This window comes from Pelophylax lessonae, assembly GCF_965119305.1.
Source record: "Pelophylax lessonae genome assembly, chromosome: 13".
NCBI lineage: Eukaryota > Metazoa > Chordata > Amphibia > Anura > Ranidae > Pelophylax > Pelophylax lessonae.
The window spans coordinates 131,681,965-131,699,857 of NC_138780.1; the positions used below are offsets into that span (position 1 = coordinate 131,681,965).

Below are 17,893 nucleotides of genomic sequence, written 5' to 3' on the forward strand. Positions count from 1 at the left end.
TCCGTTAAAGTCACGCAGTAAAAAAATCGCAAAAAAACCCCTGGTCCTTTAGCAGCCAAATCCTCCGGGGCTTAAGTGGTTAAAGGGGCAGCTGCACGATTAAGGGTGTTTTTGTTTAGGAAGGCTGCACGATAAGCGCAGTAAGCTATAGAAGGGTTGGTGCCACTTTAATGGTAGATTTAAAGTGGTAGTAAAGTCTATCATTTTTTTTTTAACTAATGGGTCCCCCAGGAGGTTTAAGCCATAATGTACTAGTAGGCACTGCCTACTAGTACATTATGACAGACTTTCCTACAAAACGCAGCCCTCCAGCACTGCACTCTCACCGCTCTCCCTTGTCCCCAGGCAGCTTCCCTCTTCGCCCAGTCTTTCTTCCAGTTTGCGATCTTCTGCTGCTTGATTGGCTGTGCCGGGACAATGTCACTTTTGCGCATGTGCATCACAGTGGCGCACAAAGTGGGCTGCAAAAATGTTGTTTGAGCTGCGCATGTGCGGCTCAGATCACATTACTCACCGACAGGCAGGGGGGAGATTTATGAAAGAGACCTCTAGGGTCTATTCTGTTCTAAAAAAAAACCCTACCTGTCAGCGAAAACAATGACATAGTGGTTAGCACTTCTGCTTTTCAGTACTGACATCACCAGTTGGAATCCGAGCCAGGACAGTATTTGTGTGGCGTTTAGGCAGTCTTCCTCTGCTTGCATGGGTTTTCCTTTGAGTACTTTGACTTCCTCTCACCCACCAAGAGATGCTGGTATGTTACCGATTTCGCCTGTGTACACATGCGTGACAGGAACTTTAGACTAAGGTCTGCGTGTCCCTAACCTGGTACATGTACATTATCCAGCCTGCTCTTGCCACCCGCTGTAAAAGTACTGTGGACGGTCTTAAAAGCGGTTAAAGCAGTATTGAATCCAAAAAGTGCAACTTACCAATTCATAAAGTAGAACTGAAGGCAACATAAGTAAACTGCAGGCCATTTATTGCAGAAGCTTCATGCAGTAGGTCTCTTCTGCAATACGATACACCTACCTGCCTGTTTGTAGTCTTTTGCAGCATGTAAAACGGAGCTGCACATGTGCAAGGTTCAGGTGTTCTGGGAAATTGCAGGAATAACCACTTCAGCCCCGGAAGGTTTTACCCCCTTAATGACCAGGCCATGTTTTGCGATACGGCACTGCGTTACTTTAACTAGCAATTGTGCGGTCATGCGATGATGTACCCAAATAAAATTGATGTCCTTTTTATCCCACAAATAGAGCTTTCTTTTGGTGGTATTTGATCACCTCTGCAGTTTTTATTTTTTTTTTTTGCCATAAACAAAAGAAGGGGACAAACAATTTTTACTTTCGGCTATAAAACACATCCAATAAAAAAAAATAAATAAAAATGTAAAAAATCTAAGTTTGTTTATCAATTTAGGCCAATAAGTATTATGCTACATATTTTTGGTAAAAAAAAATCCTAATAAGCGTTTAATGATTGGTTTATGCAAAAGTTATCGAGTCTACAAACTATGATATATTTTATAGCATATTTATTTATTCTTTTACTAGTAATGGCGGCAATCAACGATTTTTAGCGGGACTGTGGCGGACAATTCGGACACCTGGCACTTGACACATTTTTGGGGGGACCAGTGACATTACAGTGATCAGTGCTAAAAATATGAACTGTTACTGTACTAATGACATTGGCAGGGAAGGGGTTAACATCAGGGGCAATCAAAGGCTTAAATGTGTCCCTAGGGGAGTGCTTGTTAACTGTGTGGGGGTTGCTCTCTGACTGGAGGAGGACAGATCTGTGTTCCTGCTGAGGAGGACAGATCTGTGTCCCCCAACGGGGGACAAGATCTTGATGTCCCCCGTTGGAACGGCAATCTGCCTTGTTTACATAGGCAGACCACCGTTCTGCCTATCTATCTCGGGAATGATCGCGGGGACATCGGGTCCGCCAGACCTGCTGATTGGCTCCCCCTCTGTCCAATCAGCATGCGCCACCTAGTGGCTATTGCACGAAAAACATACAGGTATAAGATTTCGTGCAATAGAGCTAACCTGCCGCAGTAAATGTTAGGCAGTCGGCAAGTGGTTAAGTAATACTAAGAATGTTATTGAACAGACTATAGTGGTCCCATAAATGGATGTCCTAGCCTTCAGTACAACTGTTTACGATGTATTCCAGGTATGGATATTTTTAGTTACATTGGTCCAGCTTGGACCAATAAACTATGCATATACTATAACTGGAAGCTGGAAATGACTGTGGTAGGAACTACTACTCCAGTGATCTCCACTAGCTTCCGGATCCAGTGCCAAGTGGCTGCCCTGCTACTTACGGAACAAAAGACGTCTCCAGCTCGGCAGAGTCACCATTCAGAGAACACTTTGGGTTCTCTGAATAAACGCAAACTGTTATCTGACTGAATCAGCAGATCAGGACAACAACACTCCATCTCATCAAGTGATTTCCAGGGGGATCATCAGGTACGGTATATGAATAATTAAATCGACCAATGTAACTATACATAAAATACACACATGGAATTATTATTTAAAAGTAGCAGATAAGGCCTATACCAACTATTCTTAAAAAAAAAAAAAAAAAAAACACAAAAAAAAAAAAGTGTGCTAGCCTATTTTTAGCCCGTTGAAGTCACGTGATCCTGCAGCTCTGGCTCTCCTGGGTGAGAGACTCCTGCAGGAAAGAGGAGGAAGTGCTGACAATAGCAGGGCAATGGAAGTGATGTCACAACCCTGGGAATTCACGGCCGTTCAGTGATCCCTCACACAGCGATGAAGCTGCAGTATCCCGTGACTGGATATTTTTTATACAGGGTATGCAGGATAACCAAGAGGGGGGGAGAGGGAATATTTCTAAGACTAGTTAGGGTCCTTTCACACGGCCGCTCCGTGTGTCCGCAAATCATCCTATTTTTGTGCGGATGATTTGCGGACTTTAATGTAAGTGAATGGCACTGCGGATGTCAGCGGAATACCATTCGCTGACATCCGATTTTCCTCCTTTCAGTTCTGTTCTGTTTTTTGGAATGGAACAGAACCCTATTTTTTCATCCGTGTAAAAAACGGAAAGGAAGGAAAATCGGATGTCAGCGGTGTCATCCGCTGACATCCGCAATGCCATATACTTACATTATGTCCGCATATCATCCGCAAACGGATGGGATGATATGCGGGCACACGGAGCGGATGACACAAATGTCATCCACTCCGTGAAAAAAAAAAAAAACACAAAAAACACACTACTACAACCATTGGGGCTCTTTCACACGGTTCGCCTCCGTAGGCGGATCCGTGCTGCAGCGGGGATCGATCGGCGATCCCCGCTGAGCCGGCGGATGACAGCTCCGTCTCCGCTTGCAGTGCGGAGAGGGAGGTGTCACAGCCCCCGCTGCTCTCTATGGGGGATCGGATGAGAGCGGACCGCCTGTCCGCTCACATTCGATCAGATCCCCAGGACGGATGGAAAATAGAGTTTCCATCCGTCCAGATTTCACGGACGGGATCGGATGCGGATGGCAGCGGGTGTCAGCGGACATGTCACCGCTGACATCCGCTGCTCCATAGGGCTGAATGGGGCATCCGATCAGATCGCATAAAAAACTGACAGGCGGATCTGATCAGACCACCCGTGTGAAAGAGCCCTTAAGCTGCAGAAAACCAATTGATAAGTGCAACTGAAAAACATGACCACCAGATTACTTTGGCAGGAAAAAGTGCACTTTTCGAAGAGGGGAAAAAAAAGCAAATGTAGATTAATAAACAAACCAAATCAGACAACATAACAAGCAGTGTTTTCATTTCATCTTGAAAACGTGTTTGACAACAAACATAATTAATATGCAGAGCAGACATGAAAGTAATGTTTTTGTTTCTCTGACAGCAGGAAGGAAGAAATGGAAACATGCACAGGAACAAAAAGGTGTTCGTACAAATAAAAGCTGGATTTTTGGCAAAGCCGTATTAAATCCAAAAATAAAAAAATACATTGCAGCTTACAATTTCTTCGATGTGGCTACATTAGTTTTCTTTTTTAAGCCTTTTCTTTATTTCACCTAGAGAACCTGCCAGTAGCATTCTGGATGAAGTAGCAAAGCAGGCACCTCTGGACAGAAGCATCTTCAGTCTGGGGAGAGGGTAAGGTTAGGCTGCTTTCACAGTGCTGAGCTTTGGCTGCAGCGTGGGTGCAACACAACGTACCCATGGTTTTCAAGTGGGCTACCCTTGATTTACAATAGACTTCTATTAGGTCTGCGTTTTTAGCTCATTTTCTGAAAGTCCCACAAGCTGCATCTAGGTGCATTGCCCCTCCATAGCAATGGACAGACTGAGTTGGACAGGCTGGTAGCAGAAAGGCTAGACCTTGTACCTGTGCCTTTCAGCCACAGCTAAACACTAGGTCAGGGGTCTTCAAACTACGGCCCTCCAGTTGTTCAGGAACTACAATTCCCATCATGCCTAGTCATGTCTGTGAATGTCAGAGTTTTGCAATGCCTCATGGGATGTGTAGTTCCGCAACAGCTGGAGGGCCGTAGTTTGAAGATCCCTGCACTAGGTCCTCATAGTGTGCATGAGGCCAAAAGATGATCCAATGGATACACACCTCCTCCTGCCCTCTGCTCCATTACGAAAAGCTCTTTTACTGATTACACTGCAACAATACGGCCTGTGAATGGGGCAAAGTCTAATCAGTCCATGTTTTACAGTAAACTGAGCAAACACACAGAACTTAGGACAACGTAGGAAGGTATCAGCCATGTCAGTGCCAATGTTCCTGATTTTTCACTTCTGATCAACCCAATGTCATAGCAATTGCATTTAACAGGTGGGAATCTAAAATATAAAACTTTGTTTTTGGTTATTCAGTGCTACAGTTGTTAAAAAGACAGCCCACCCATGAGAATTCAGTTTTCAGCTGATGCTTAGAGGGCAAAATCACCTATTGGTTCCTTCTTCACAGGGACTACTAATAGCAGAATGCCATCCAAGCTTTGGCTCCCAACCATCAGTTTGTCTCACTCGTCAAGCTGGACTTTACTAGTTGTCTATTAGGGTATGAGATGTAAATGAAATGTGACTCATCCTACATCAGAAAAATGTGCCCCTGGACATAGCCTCTAATTTTAAACTAAATCAGATTGATCTAATTTTTGATGGAAGATTTAGACCGCCCTGCAAGAATATTTGAGGAAGAATTTTCACTGGTTAGAAAATGTGTTTTATTCACTATTGTTTACCCCCCTTCAAAATCATCATCTGCCTATAGGCCACACATCCCCTTCTTACTAGGGGTACCAACACACTTTCTGTAAACCCCTTCGCGCCTAAGGGTAAAACAAATCTTAATGCCTAAACCTGATTTTGCAACTTTGACATGGGTTAGTAAACCTCTACATATCACAGCTACTTTGTGCATTCAGTTTTTGTCCAGGACAAAATTGGGCTTTAATTTGGTGGTAAATGGTAATATCTCCAGATTTTTTTATTATTATCTAAGAATAAAGAATTTTTATTTGAAATTTAACTGAATATTTATTGCTACTACCACTAAAGGATAACCCAAAATAAATGCTCCGGTTCCTGATGATCACAGCGGTACCCCATATGTGTATGTTAGTAGCTGTGTGTACCTGTAGTACAGCCCAGAATCAATAGTACTTAGCTTTTTTTTATCCTGCCTGAAAAAAACACACAGACACGGACACAAAAAACGAATGAAAAAAAAATGACCCTGACACAAACTCTAACCTTGGGTCTGACCTAGATCAAACCTCGATCTAGGCATTTATTTTTTTTCCCACACCCTTTGTTTTTTTGTTCTCTCTGCATGGACAGAGAAAGATACAAAGTATCTTTCTTGTCCATTCACAAAAATCGAAAACACAGGGGGCGGGCTTCACAGTCACTGACCACTGTGATAATCAGAGGCTATCACAATGATCAGGTGACTTGGAATCGGGAGCTCTGGGTCCAATTGTTAGAATGGGGCCCTCGGTGAGACGTGGCGTCGGCCAGAGGATCCCAAGATCATGCCACAAACCTAAGCACCTTCCTGTTGAGACGAGAGACCAACAGGACCACCTCAGGAGTTCCCCACCGAAGACAATTCCAGACTCTAGACCCCCTGAGCACAATCAGTGCCAAAAGCACCACCCCACTCGGACAGGCTGGCATTTGTGGTGACCACCGTCCAGTACAGGGGAAGGGAGATTTTCCCTGTCGAAGCACAGGAGAGCAAAGCCTGAGAATCAGAGACCCTCACATACCCCAGCTCAACAGGATGAGATTGTCTAGAGACTGGATTCACACCTGGCAAGAATCTCTTTGCAGGGGTCTCATGAGGAACTGTGCAAATGGAACCACCTCACAGGTAGGACACCAACAAACCCAGCACCCGCATGCCAGTCCTGAAAGACGACCGACAGCCAAATTCATCCTGTAGATTGGAGCCTGTCCCATGGGATGAACACCCTGGCTGAGGCCGCATCCAGAGCAGACCCAGATAGTCCCACTAGGTAGACAGAACCAGAGCCAATACCTGGAAATTTAATTTCCAACCGAATTTCTGCAGAATCGGCACAGTAATCTCCCGGTTGTCCGTCAGAGCAGTTGGACTCTTTGCTCGCAGAAGATGATCATCCAGGTACTCCAGTACTTCAATCCCCCACTGGCGCAACAATGCCAACACCGGGGCCAACATCTTGTGAAGACGCAAGGAGCTGAGGCAAGACCTCTTGAAATAGCCCCTCGTCCACGGCAAGCAATGACCGACATATCGGAATATGAATGGAAGCGTCCTTGATATCAGATGCCAGAAGATCCCCCTGATGTAGGGACGCCACTACTGTACAAATGGACTCCATTCGGAACATCTATACCCGCACAAGCGGTTTAGAGCTTTGAGGTCCAATATTGGACATACCTCGCTTTCCTTCCTTCCTTCCTGGGACCTGTAAACCTGTTTGAATAAAACCCATTAAAAAAAAAAAAAAACTATCCGATTCTGAGACCGGAACAATCACCCCTTGTAGTAGCAAGTCTTGCATCACCCCGAAGAGACCTCGCAGGCGGTCTGGGGATAAACGCAGGCAAGAAGGAAAGAACCTTTCTGGAGGATAAGCCCGAAACTCGATCTTGTAGCCAGACTGAATCAGCTCATGGACCAACTAGTCTTGAATCAGGGAGGTCCACGGGTCTCGGCTTACCAGACCAAGTCCTATTGGAACCTCCTGAGGAGGTCCTTACAGACTTGAATCCCTTGTCTTGAAATCCTGCTTAACGATATCACCCAGGGAGGATCAAAACAGGTGATCCCCCCACAAAGGGAAAATTGGATAAGGCTTTCTTGGGAGTCTGGTCTGCAGACCAGCATTTCAGCCATATCCTGCGCCGAAGGACCACTGCTGTCACGGACAGCCTAGAGACTAAGGGAGCCGCATCCAGAGAGATCACAGACAAACTGCAACCCCTGGACCAACTGGTCCGCCAGCTTCGCAAAGGCAAGGAGAAGCTGTTCCCACTCCAGATCCTGGCACAAAAGCTTTGACCACTCCATTAAAGCCTGGAACACCAATGCTATGGTGAACACAGGCCTAAAGGACCAAACCGGCCACAGTAAAACATGTGGCAGACCAAAGTCTCGGCTCGCTTGTCAAAAGGATCTTTTAAAAACCAGAGATTCCTCCACCTGAATTAGGGTGGATTTATTCAGACCAGAGACCTGAGAGTCCACCACAGGTAGAACTGCCCAATTATTCAACAGACTCCTCAAGGGATACCGTCTATCGAAACACTTAGGCACCGCCATATAGCGTTTAGAACAACTCCATTAACTTGCGACACTTTTGTCACAGTAGACAGGAAAAGCTTTGCCGCTTTGGAGGATCTGCAGGCACAAAGTGGACCAGCACCTCTGATGCAGCAGCAGCTGCATCCCTCATGTTTAAAATTTCCCACACCGATACAATCAGTGCATCTACCAGCGCCTTTTCATGCGCATATGCGGTAAAAGAGAAAGAGGAATCATCCTCACTATCAGAGCACTCGAAGTGCATGGATGCAGACCCTGGGTTTGGGGGCCAAAAGACCCACAGTGACTATTTGAGGGGCTGGGGGGTGGAGGGGAACCCAGGGGCCTGGCCATCCCAGAGAGGAGCTCAAGTTCACCTGAAAGACCACCAAGGTAGAGGGGGAACACTACTTACCGCACCATTAGTCTGGGTGGGCACCACTCCAGGCAGAACACTGCACCATCTTGGAATGAGGGTGCTGGGGGCCAGAGGCACGCTGCGACTCAGGTCGTGGACAAGGGCTATGCGTCCTCAGGAGGCGTTTACTCACTGGCCAGCCCCCCGTCCAGTGGGGCTATGTTGCGGCTGACCTAGCACGGAGCTGAGGTCGGGTCATGCTCACTGGCCGGACTAGGGAGACCATAAGGATCTAGTATATACAGTTTGTCACACAGTCCAGCAGTTGACTGTAGTTCACAGGAACAGAATGGATTGTAGTCCCACCAGAGGTTCTCAATCGGATTTAAGTCTGGTGACTGTGATGGCCACTCCAAAATGTTCCAGCCTTTAATCTGCAACCATGCCTTAGTGGACTTGGAGGTATGCTTGGGATCATTGTCCTGTTGAAAGGTCCAACGTCTCCCAAGCCTCAGGTTTGTGACGGACTGCATCACATTGTCATCCAATATCTCCTGGTACTGAAGAGAATTCATGGTACCTTGCACACGCTGAAGCTTCCCTGTACTTGCAGAAGCAAAACAGCCCCAAAGCATGATTGACCCCCCGCCATGCTTCACAGTAGGCAAGGTGTTCTTTTCTTCATAGGCCTCCTCCAAACATAGCGTTGATCCATGGGCCCAAACAGTTCTAATTTTGTTTCATCAGTCCACAGAACACTATCCCAAAACTTCTGTGGTTTGTCCACATGACTATTGGCATACTGCAGTCGACTCTTCTTATTCTTTGGAGACAGCAAGGGGGTGCGCCTGGGAGTTCTGGCATGGAGGCCTTCATTACGCAGTGTGCGCCGTATTGTCTGAGCAGAAACTTCAGTACCCACATCTGACAAATCTTTTCTCAGTTCCTCAGCAGTCACACGGGGACTTTTCTCCACTCTACGCTTCAGGTAGCGCACAGCAGTCAAAGTCAGCATCTTCTTTCTGCCACGACCAGGTAGCGTTTCAACAGTGCCCTTTGCCTTGAATTTGCGAATGATGCTTCCTATGGTTTCTCTTGGTATGTTTAACATCTTTGCAATCTTCTTATAGCCATTGCCCTTCTTGTGAAGAGTGATCACCTCTTCTCTTGTCTTCCTGGACCATTCTCTTGACTTCACCAGGTTTGTAACCACACCAGTAAATGTCTAGAAGGAGCTGAGTATCACAGTCAGTCATTTTAAAGTTGCCTAATTGGTGCTTATTAGGCTTTATTGCTGCTCCCTGACATCCAAAGGTGTTTTCAATACCTGATTGAAAACACTTCAATGAACCTCTGTTCTGTAGAGTGGTAGTCTTTAAGGGGTTGAATAATTGTGTCAATGAAGAATTCACAAAAGAAAAACTGTACTATACTACTGTATTACAAAACCAATTGATGTCATTTTCATTGCATATGGTTCTTTAAGACGTCCTTGTAGGATTTAATTCTGAATACAATTACAAATGTAACACTAAATTCCCTAAAACCCTTTACAGCATTGGAGGTTGAATAATTTTGAACACAACTGTATATGACAGAGAATGGATTCAGCTGGTCTTCTTTGAAAACAATGTAACTCTCCCCCGCCCCCCCCCAAACATCAATTTTCTTTTAGATGTCCGAGTCCCTGGTGTGTGGAGTTCCCTCTAGTTGCCCTGGTGCCCACTGTCACCGAGACAAAAAACTATGGTAAAATCTAACAGTTGTCCCCAAAGAAGATGAGAGGAAATCCTCCAGTGGAACACCTGTTGCTGTGACAACTATAGGAGTAAAGTGTCCTTACTTTAGAAAGCAGAGATGAAATTAAATTTCTATGCTTAAATATGGATTTTACAAGAAGCTGCATCTTCCCACATTTTGCAGCAGTAATTATTGCTCTTAATGTAAGTAGCCATCAAAACAAAATATACGTCAAACCATCAGCAACAATACAACCATCTATGTCATTTTCTCACATGCTTCAAATAAGCAAAACCATGTGCCTGAAATAAATAACTAGGAATGCTTCAGCTATCAAAAACTAGGTCACTCAAATTCAAAAAGGCATTCCCATGCTTGGTAGATCATTCCAGTGCAAGGCATTCTTTAAATAGAAGCAGAATGCAATGTGCCCAGAAATTAGTCAATGAATTAATCACAATGCCATGAATAGCACATATCAACTTCGCAGGCTAAAGTGCGGCTGATAAGCCTGGCATCACAGCACAGTCATGAATAAATTAAAACACTGACAACAACCAGTATGGACATTCTAGACTTTGTTTTTAGAGGCACACCTGAAACTGCTCATACAAAAACAGCTTTTGCAGGCTTTTACCAGCGTCTGCAAATGGCCAAGGCAATCCAAAAAGGGCCCAGAAAGTTTTCACTTTTTCAAACCCATCTTAAAAGGTCCGGTCACACAGCAATGCAATATTTTATATAAATAGTCTCCTGTAAAAACTTGTGGGATCATCAGTCAAGCCCCTCAATTTTTTGCCCTGCCAATTCAAATGGTATCCAATAATTTCCTTCTAGAACAGACAAACCCATGTGAAGACTTAGATTCAAGCGATTTTTTGATTTATTAGATGCCATAATAATCCACCAATTAAAAAGTGGGAAGCCTTAGTAATAAATATGAAAACTGTATTCTTGAGAAGCTGAAAACTATCTTTTTACAAATATCTAAACACACAGAACGGTAAAAAAGTTAAACAAAAATATTTTCAACCTACTAAAGTTAAAGTGATTCTAAAGCCTCAAGGTTTTTCACCTTAAAGCAGAAGTACAGCCTAATACCTTAAATTCTCCCTTGCAATCAATGTGAGCGGCCTTCAGCCTTCTGTGTCAAAATGAAAAAATCCCAGTTTCTCTACCTTTATTATGCAGTATTCAGTGCTGTCAAATGATTTTAATTCCTCTTCCTTCTGAGTGTAAAAAAGACCAACAACCTTTACAGGAAGTGAAAGACAGCTTGGCAAATTCAGATAAAGGGAGATAGCGTTGTCGGCCAAGAACAGGAAGAAGCGGTTGGTCTAGGTTAGATAAGACTTTCTAAGCTAGGCAAGCCGCTAGCCAGAAAAGGAATATCAAAGAAAGATATTTTACAAACTACTATTAGGGAAAAATTCATTTTTGGACTAGAGTTTACCTTTAATGCATTCTTTGCATTAGGGCTCTTTCACACATGCGGACCGTTCCGATCCGCCTGTCCGTATATTTGGCGGATCTGAACGGTCCCCCCCATGCATCCCTATGGGGCATCGTATGTCAGCGGAGACATGTCTGCTGACATCCGATCCGTCAAAATCTGGACGGATGGAAACCCTATTTTCTATCCGTCCAGCGGATCAGATGGGATCGGATGAGAACGGACCATCCGATTTTCCACATAGAGATGCATGGGGAACTGACAGGTGTGTCTCCGCACACAGCGCGAAGGCACAGCTGTCATCCTGCTCTGAGTCCTTCCGACGGACAGAGTGTGTGAAAGTGGCCTAAAGGTGAAAAACCGGTGCTGGCTTTCCGTGGAGGGCCCCGATGAAGAGGGGCCTGGAGCGTGGGCGGGGGACCCCAGAGGAAGAGGATCGGCTGCTCTGTGAAATATGACTGCACAGAACAGATAAATCTAGGCATGTTTGTTATTTTTATTAAAAAAATAAATAAAATAGAAGGTTTATAACCACTTTAACCACTTGCCACCAAATCACGTACCTGTACATCATTTGGCGTCAACAGGTTGTACCCCGGTACAGGTTTTTTTTTAGAAGCGATGGTTGGCTCTCTTGTAACAACCGATGCGGCTAAGCAGCCACTCCGCTTTTACTACAAGCAGTGGGAGGGGTGTTCAACACCTCCCCCTCACACACTTTTTAAGCAGGGAATCCTCATAAGGATACCGCATAGCGAAATGCTTAGGGACCACAAGAATGTGTTTTGTTTTGTGACAATGTCAAAGTAAGCGGAAAAGGGGAACACCCTTGCTGCTTTGGAGGGCCTGTGGGTGCCAAAAGGGACCGACGCCTCCAATGCAGCTTCACTTGCATCCTCCATTTTTAAAGTTTCACACACTTGACACAATCAGTGCATCCACTACCGCCTTTTTATACGCGCTTGAGAAGCAGAGGAATCATCCTCACTATCTGAGCACTCAGGGTGCATCGACGCAGACCCAGTAGGGTGACTCGCATACGCAGGGGCCTAAACTGATTCAGGATCTGATGAGACTGATGAGGCAGGGGGGCGCTATATACTAAGCTCACCCGGAAAACATAAAACAATCAGGGGAGGGCTGCCGACTGCGATCCCGCAAAGGGGACACCAACCAAGGGCCCACGAATGGACCACCTACTGGACCCCGAAAAAAACATGGGTGTCGCCCTCCGAGCCCCTCCATAGAGGCTCGCATAATAGGAAATAGCCCCTTAAAAAAGGGGGATGCCCACCGTGACGAGGACATGCAAGCAGGGTACCCTGCTGGTCCCACATTGCTAAAAAGGGGCAGGTGCCCTACACAATAATGGCAGCCATCAAAAAACAAACCACCCCAACAGCGCCACCCCTTCCAAGGGAGGCGCCAAGCTGGCTGCATGGCCTAGTGGGCCGCAAGTCGCAGCCTAAATTTTTGTGGGGGCCCAGCTGCAAGAGCACAGATCCCAAAAGTGGGGGCTGAAGCTAACCTCACTGGGGCCGCCCCCCCAACAGAGGTGTTTGACTTGGCCGCATTGCCTACTAGGCCACGGCCTAAATTTTTGTGAACGTCCAGCCCCTTGTGCGCGAGCCCCAGCGGAGTCGACCACCCAGGGGCAGCGGAGGGGAGGGCAGATGCCCAAAAGAAGGGTAGTGGCTAGTGGGTAGTGTCCTACTCCTGTAGGGGGCAGTATAACCCAATGGTCAAGAAGATAAGGAGCTGTTTCAGTCAATGAACGAAAGAGGGGGGGGGGGGGAATTGTAATTTTCCTGAAACTTGTGGCAAAATATAAAGCATTCAATGGACTCAACATGCCTCTCAGCAAATAGCGTAGGCTGTCTATTTTCTGAAAAAGGGTAATGTGGGGGGGGGGGGGGGGGGTTGAGCTATCTTGGCATTTCATGGCCTCCAGAACTGGGATAGGCAGTGAAGGGTAAAATCAACAATTTACGCCATTAGAAAGCTTGAAGGCAGTGATTGATTTTCAGGGTCCTGTAGGCATGCTAGACTGCCAAAAAGTCTCACACATGGGGTATCCCCATACTCCGGAGAAGCAGCAGAATGTATTTTGGAGCGCAATTCCACATATACCTTTAAATACATGATATTCCCATTAGGGGGAAAGACACATGTTGCACTAAATCCCAAGGAAGGGTCTTCTCAATTTATTTATTACCCCCTTCTATGGGGGGATTAATTGATCACGTGCACGTTTGTTTAGATTATTCTTAAGTGGGGGGTTTTTTTCTTTGTGGGTGTGCTTGGATTTGCCACAAGTGTGATATGCTGAGTTTGGATTCACAATGAGCATAATGATGATTTTTTTTTTTTTACACTTCGGGGGGGGGGGGGGTGTTGGGTTTCTTTTTTTTTTTTTTTTTTTTTTTTCTCTCTTGTTGTTTATCCTGATGTATGTATTATTTTTTTTATGGTTTAATTGGTCTGTATTTGTAAAAAATAAAACCCAATAAAAATTGTCAAAAATTAAAAAAAAAAATTCCACATATACCAATGGCATGTGTGAGCAATATATCATTTAAGTGACAACTGTGTAAAAAAATAAAACATTTTTGTCATTTTCATGAAACCTGTGGCAAAATATAAAATATTCCATGGACATGCCTCTCAGCAAATAGCTTGTGGTGTCTTCTTTCCGAAATGGGGTCATTTGGGGGGTTTTGTGCGATCTCGACATTTCATGGCCTCCAAAACTTTGAAAGGTAGTGAGGAAGTAAAAGAGCAATTTACGCCCTTTGAAATTCTGAAGGTGGTTTTCGGGGTCCTGTGTATGGCTAGGCTCCCAAAAAGTCTCACAAATGTGGTATTCCCCATACTCAGGAGAAGCAATAGAAAGTATTTTGGGGTGTAATGACACATATACCCATGGCATGTGTGAGAAATGTATAATTTCAGTGATAAACTGTTTTTTTGGACATTTTTCAATCACTTGTGACAAAATGACAATATTCAATGGGCTCAACACGCCTCAGCAAATTCCTTGGGGAGTCGACTTTCCAAAAAGGGGTCATTTGGGGGTTTGTACTGCACCACAAGAAATGAGATAGGCAGTCAAAACTAAAAGCTGCGTAAAATTCAAGTAAATGTACTATCGTTTGTAGACACTATAACTTTTGCGCAAACCAATAAATCGTCGCTTTAATTTTTTATTTATTTTTTTTAACCGGCGACTGAATACATTTTGGCCTAAATGTATGCCAAAAAATGAGTTTATTGTATTTTTTTTTATAACAAAAAATAGAAAAATTGTTTTAAAATAATTTCGGTCTTTATCGTTTATATTGCAAAAAATAAAAATCCCAGTGGTGATCAAATGCCACAAAAAGAAAGCTCTATTTGTGGGGGGGGGGGGGAGACGCAAATTTAGTTTGGGTACAGCATTGCATGACTGCGCAATTACCAGTTAAAGCTGCGCAGAGGCAAATTGCAAAAAGCGCTCTGGTCAGGAAGAGGGTGAAACCTTCCGGAGCTGAAGTAGTTAACTATTACCTCGTCTATTTCAGAAAACGTTCCTAATTTTTACAGCATTTTTCATACCTGCCTTAAACTTTTGCATTGTAGTTTATATGCATGTATGCCATCAGGAAAGCAGAGGACTGGTTAGGCTCTCTAAAGCTTGTGGCAGTCAATCTATGTTACTGGCATGTCTCTAAAGTAAACACACAGCTCACAAATCATCCTTTGCCAAGATAGCAAAGTTACAGCCAAGGAATTCTTAATTTGCAACAGCAACTGAGGCACAGGAATACTAGAAATGATAGCTAAACTTTTATAGAGCCCTTTAAACAGGTTCATGTTGCACAGGTAGCAACGATGTAATGCAGTGGTCCTCAAACTTTTTAAACAGGGGGCCAGTTCACGGTCCCTCAGACACTGTTGGGGGCCGGACTATAGTTTGAAAAAAAAATATGAACGAATTTAATGCAGAGAGACCAGCGTGCCCCCTTTCAATGCAGAGAGACCAGCGTGCCCCCACTCAATGCAGAGAGACCAGCGTGCCCGTGCCCCCATTCAATGCAGAGAGACCAGTCAGTTCACTTACCTGCAGCAGCGGCGTCGTCTCCTCCAGTCCTCCCGCCTCCACCTCGGCTAATGGCATGGGTTCGCCTTTCAGCCAATCAGGAAGCGGGTCTCGGAGGATCCGTGTGACAATAGCGAATTTTCATTTCTTCCTGAGAGGAAGTTTCCAAGGAACGTCTGCTACCAGCCTTACAAGGCATGCGTACCAAGACTGGCGAGGCCAGTCTGGTGCCACCATAACGACTGGAATCCCTTCTACCTTGATTCTGTGTAGCAGACTCAACAGAAGTTGTATTGGAGGAAAGGCATAAATCAGACGATACTGACCCCAAGGGGCCACCAGGGCGTCTGCAGTGTCAGCCAGAGGATCCCGAGACCTTAAAATTAAAACATGGCAGCCGAAGGAATACAGAATCAACGGCAAAAATGGCAGCACCACGCAGCGCTGCATGGAACCCTGGTCTCCACTGGACCTCAGGGAAGCACACAGACCCCAGGAGGGGACCCCCCCACCAGGGGGCCAGCAGCAGCTTCACCCACTACTTCCCTGGCCCAGCACCATACAAGCCCCCCTACCCAAAACACTCATACCCCCAGAGGCGGCCAGGGGAGGGGACAGGGGGCAGATGAGGGCACCTACACAGGGGGAACCCCGCTAAAGAGAAGGGGGGAAAGGTATGAGGGGGAGGAAGGACACAGGAGGGGCCGGCCTACCATCCCCAGGGATGGCCCATGACCACCCCAAAAATTCTGTAAGAAAAGAGGGGGGGGGGGCACTACTCACTATACCACAGTCACAAGGCGGGTGCTACTCCCAGCAGTCCACTGCACCATCTTGGAATGGGGGTGCTGCGGCCTGAGATACGTTGAGACACTGATCGTGACGGCTGTCGTGACCAGGGCTATGCGACCTCGCTGGGTTTCACTCGCCAGCCACCGTCCGGTGGGGATAGGTCGCGGCCAACCTAGCGTGGAGCTAATAGTTGGGTTGTGCTCGCAGGCCAGACTGGAAAGCCTGTAAGGATCAAGGATAACCAGTGCGTCCCCCAGTCCGGCTGTTGATTGTAGTTCACACAAGAACAAAAAATAAAAAGTAAAAATTCCATTTAAAAAAGGAAGAAAATGCCAGGACCACAGATCCCAGCAGACAGCCAGGTCCTTACTCCTGACTAGACAGAAAAAACTGAAGTCCTATAGCAGGAAGTGATGGTATACCCCCAGGAGCATAGCCAAAATTGTTTCCGCCTAGTCCTACTCCTGAAGAGAGAGCAGCATAAGCCCAAGGGTCTAGAAGACATGGAGCAGTGTCCATCAGTGAATGAATGAGAAAGTTTAAGAGCCAGCCAATGCTAATTCAAGGAGCAAGAATGCATCCCCTGAGAAGAGAAATTCAGAAATGTTCTTTTGCCAGAATTGCATTTCGGTATTCTAGCTTCTTGTCTCGATATTGGTCTAGCCATAGCGAGAACTATACTTATCTGTAAATTTAGTAAAAAGAAAAATCACACGGATGCGAACAATTTTTTATTTTTTTCCCTTTTTTTTCACTTTATACTTGGTATTTAAAAACTGAGGTTCTGGTTCTTGCGGACACAGTTTTTGATACTTATGAGTTGATGATAATAACAAATACACCGTAGGGCTGGGCGATTTTGCCTAAAAAAAAAAAAAAAAAATCTTCGATTTTTAAAAGAAAAATTCGATTTTTCGATTTTTTTTCCAATGCACTTAAAAAATGACTGCAGACATCAGATATAGTGTCAAAAGTGCAACTTTATTGCTATTTTAACTCCTCAAGAGTTAAAATGCATAGAATCCCAAAACAAAAAGTACACGCTGCCATGTTAATTTTTTGACTGTGTTGTTGTTCTTTTAATAGACTAGACATTAGACAGTAAAAGAAGACGCGGGGGCTGGCTCATATCGCACTGAGCGGGGAGGGAGGAGAGCTCACTGTGTGGAGGGAGGACTGAGGAGAAGGAGAAGCGCTACGGCTGTATATGTGTGTCTGACAGACCACCGCCGCGCCTGGATGTGACGTCAGCTGCGGGCGGTGCGTCTGTACAGGGGCTGCGCTGTGATAGGTACAGTCAGAGAACTCCCCAGTAACCGGCCACCTTTTTTAGTTTGAAACGATTTTTTTCTACAATTGTTTTTTTTCCGCCTGCCCCCGTGTAACTACACACACCTGGGCTCAGCCAGCTTTTTTAGTTTGAAACGATTTTTTTTTTCAAACTAGTTTTTTCTACAATTTTTTTTTTCTGCTTTTTTCCGCCTTTTTCCTCCTGCCCCCGCGTAACTACACACACCTGGGCTCAGCCAGCTACTAGTCCACCGCACAGGAACCAAACTCTCCCCAGTAACGGGCCGCCGCGCCTGGATGTGACGTCAGCTGCGGGCGTTGCGTAATTTTCAGATTATTAATTTTAAGTGAAAATTCTTGAGAGACATACAAG

The 17,893-nt window shown here is 45.3% G+C and overlaps 1 protein-coding gene across 3 annotated transcripts in view; it reads right to left on the reverse strand.

The window, feature by feature from the left end:
- Nucleotides 1–17,893, reverse strand: part of NUMB (NUMB endocytic adaptor protein) — a 211,229-nt gene that overhangs the window by 131,320 nt on the left and 62,016 nt on the right. The window lies entirely within an intron of this gene.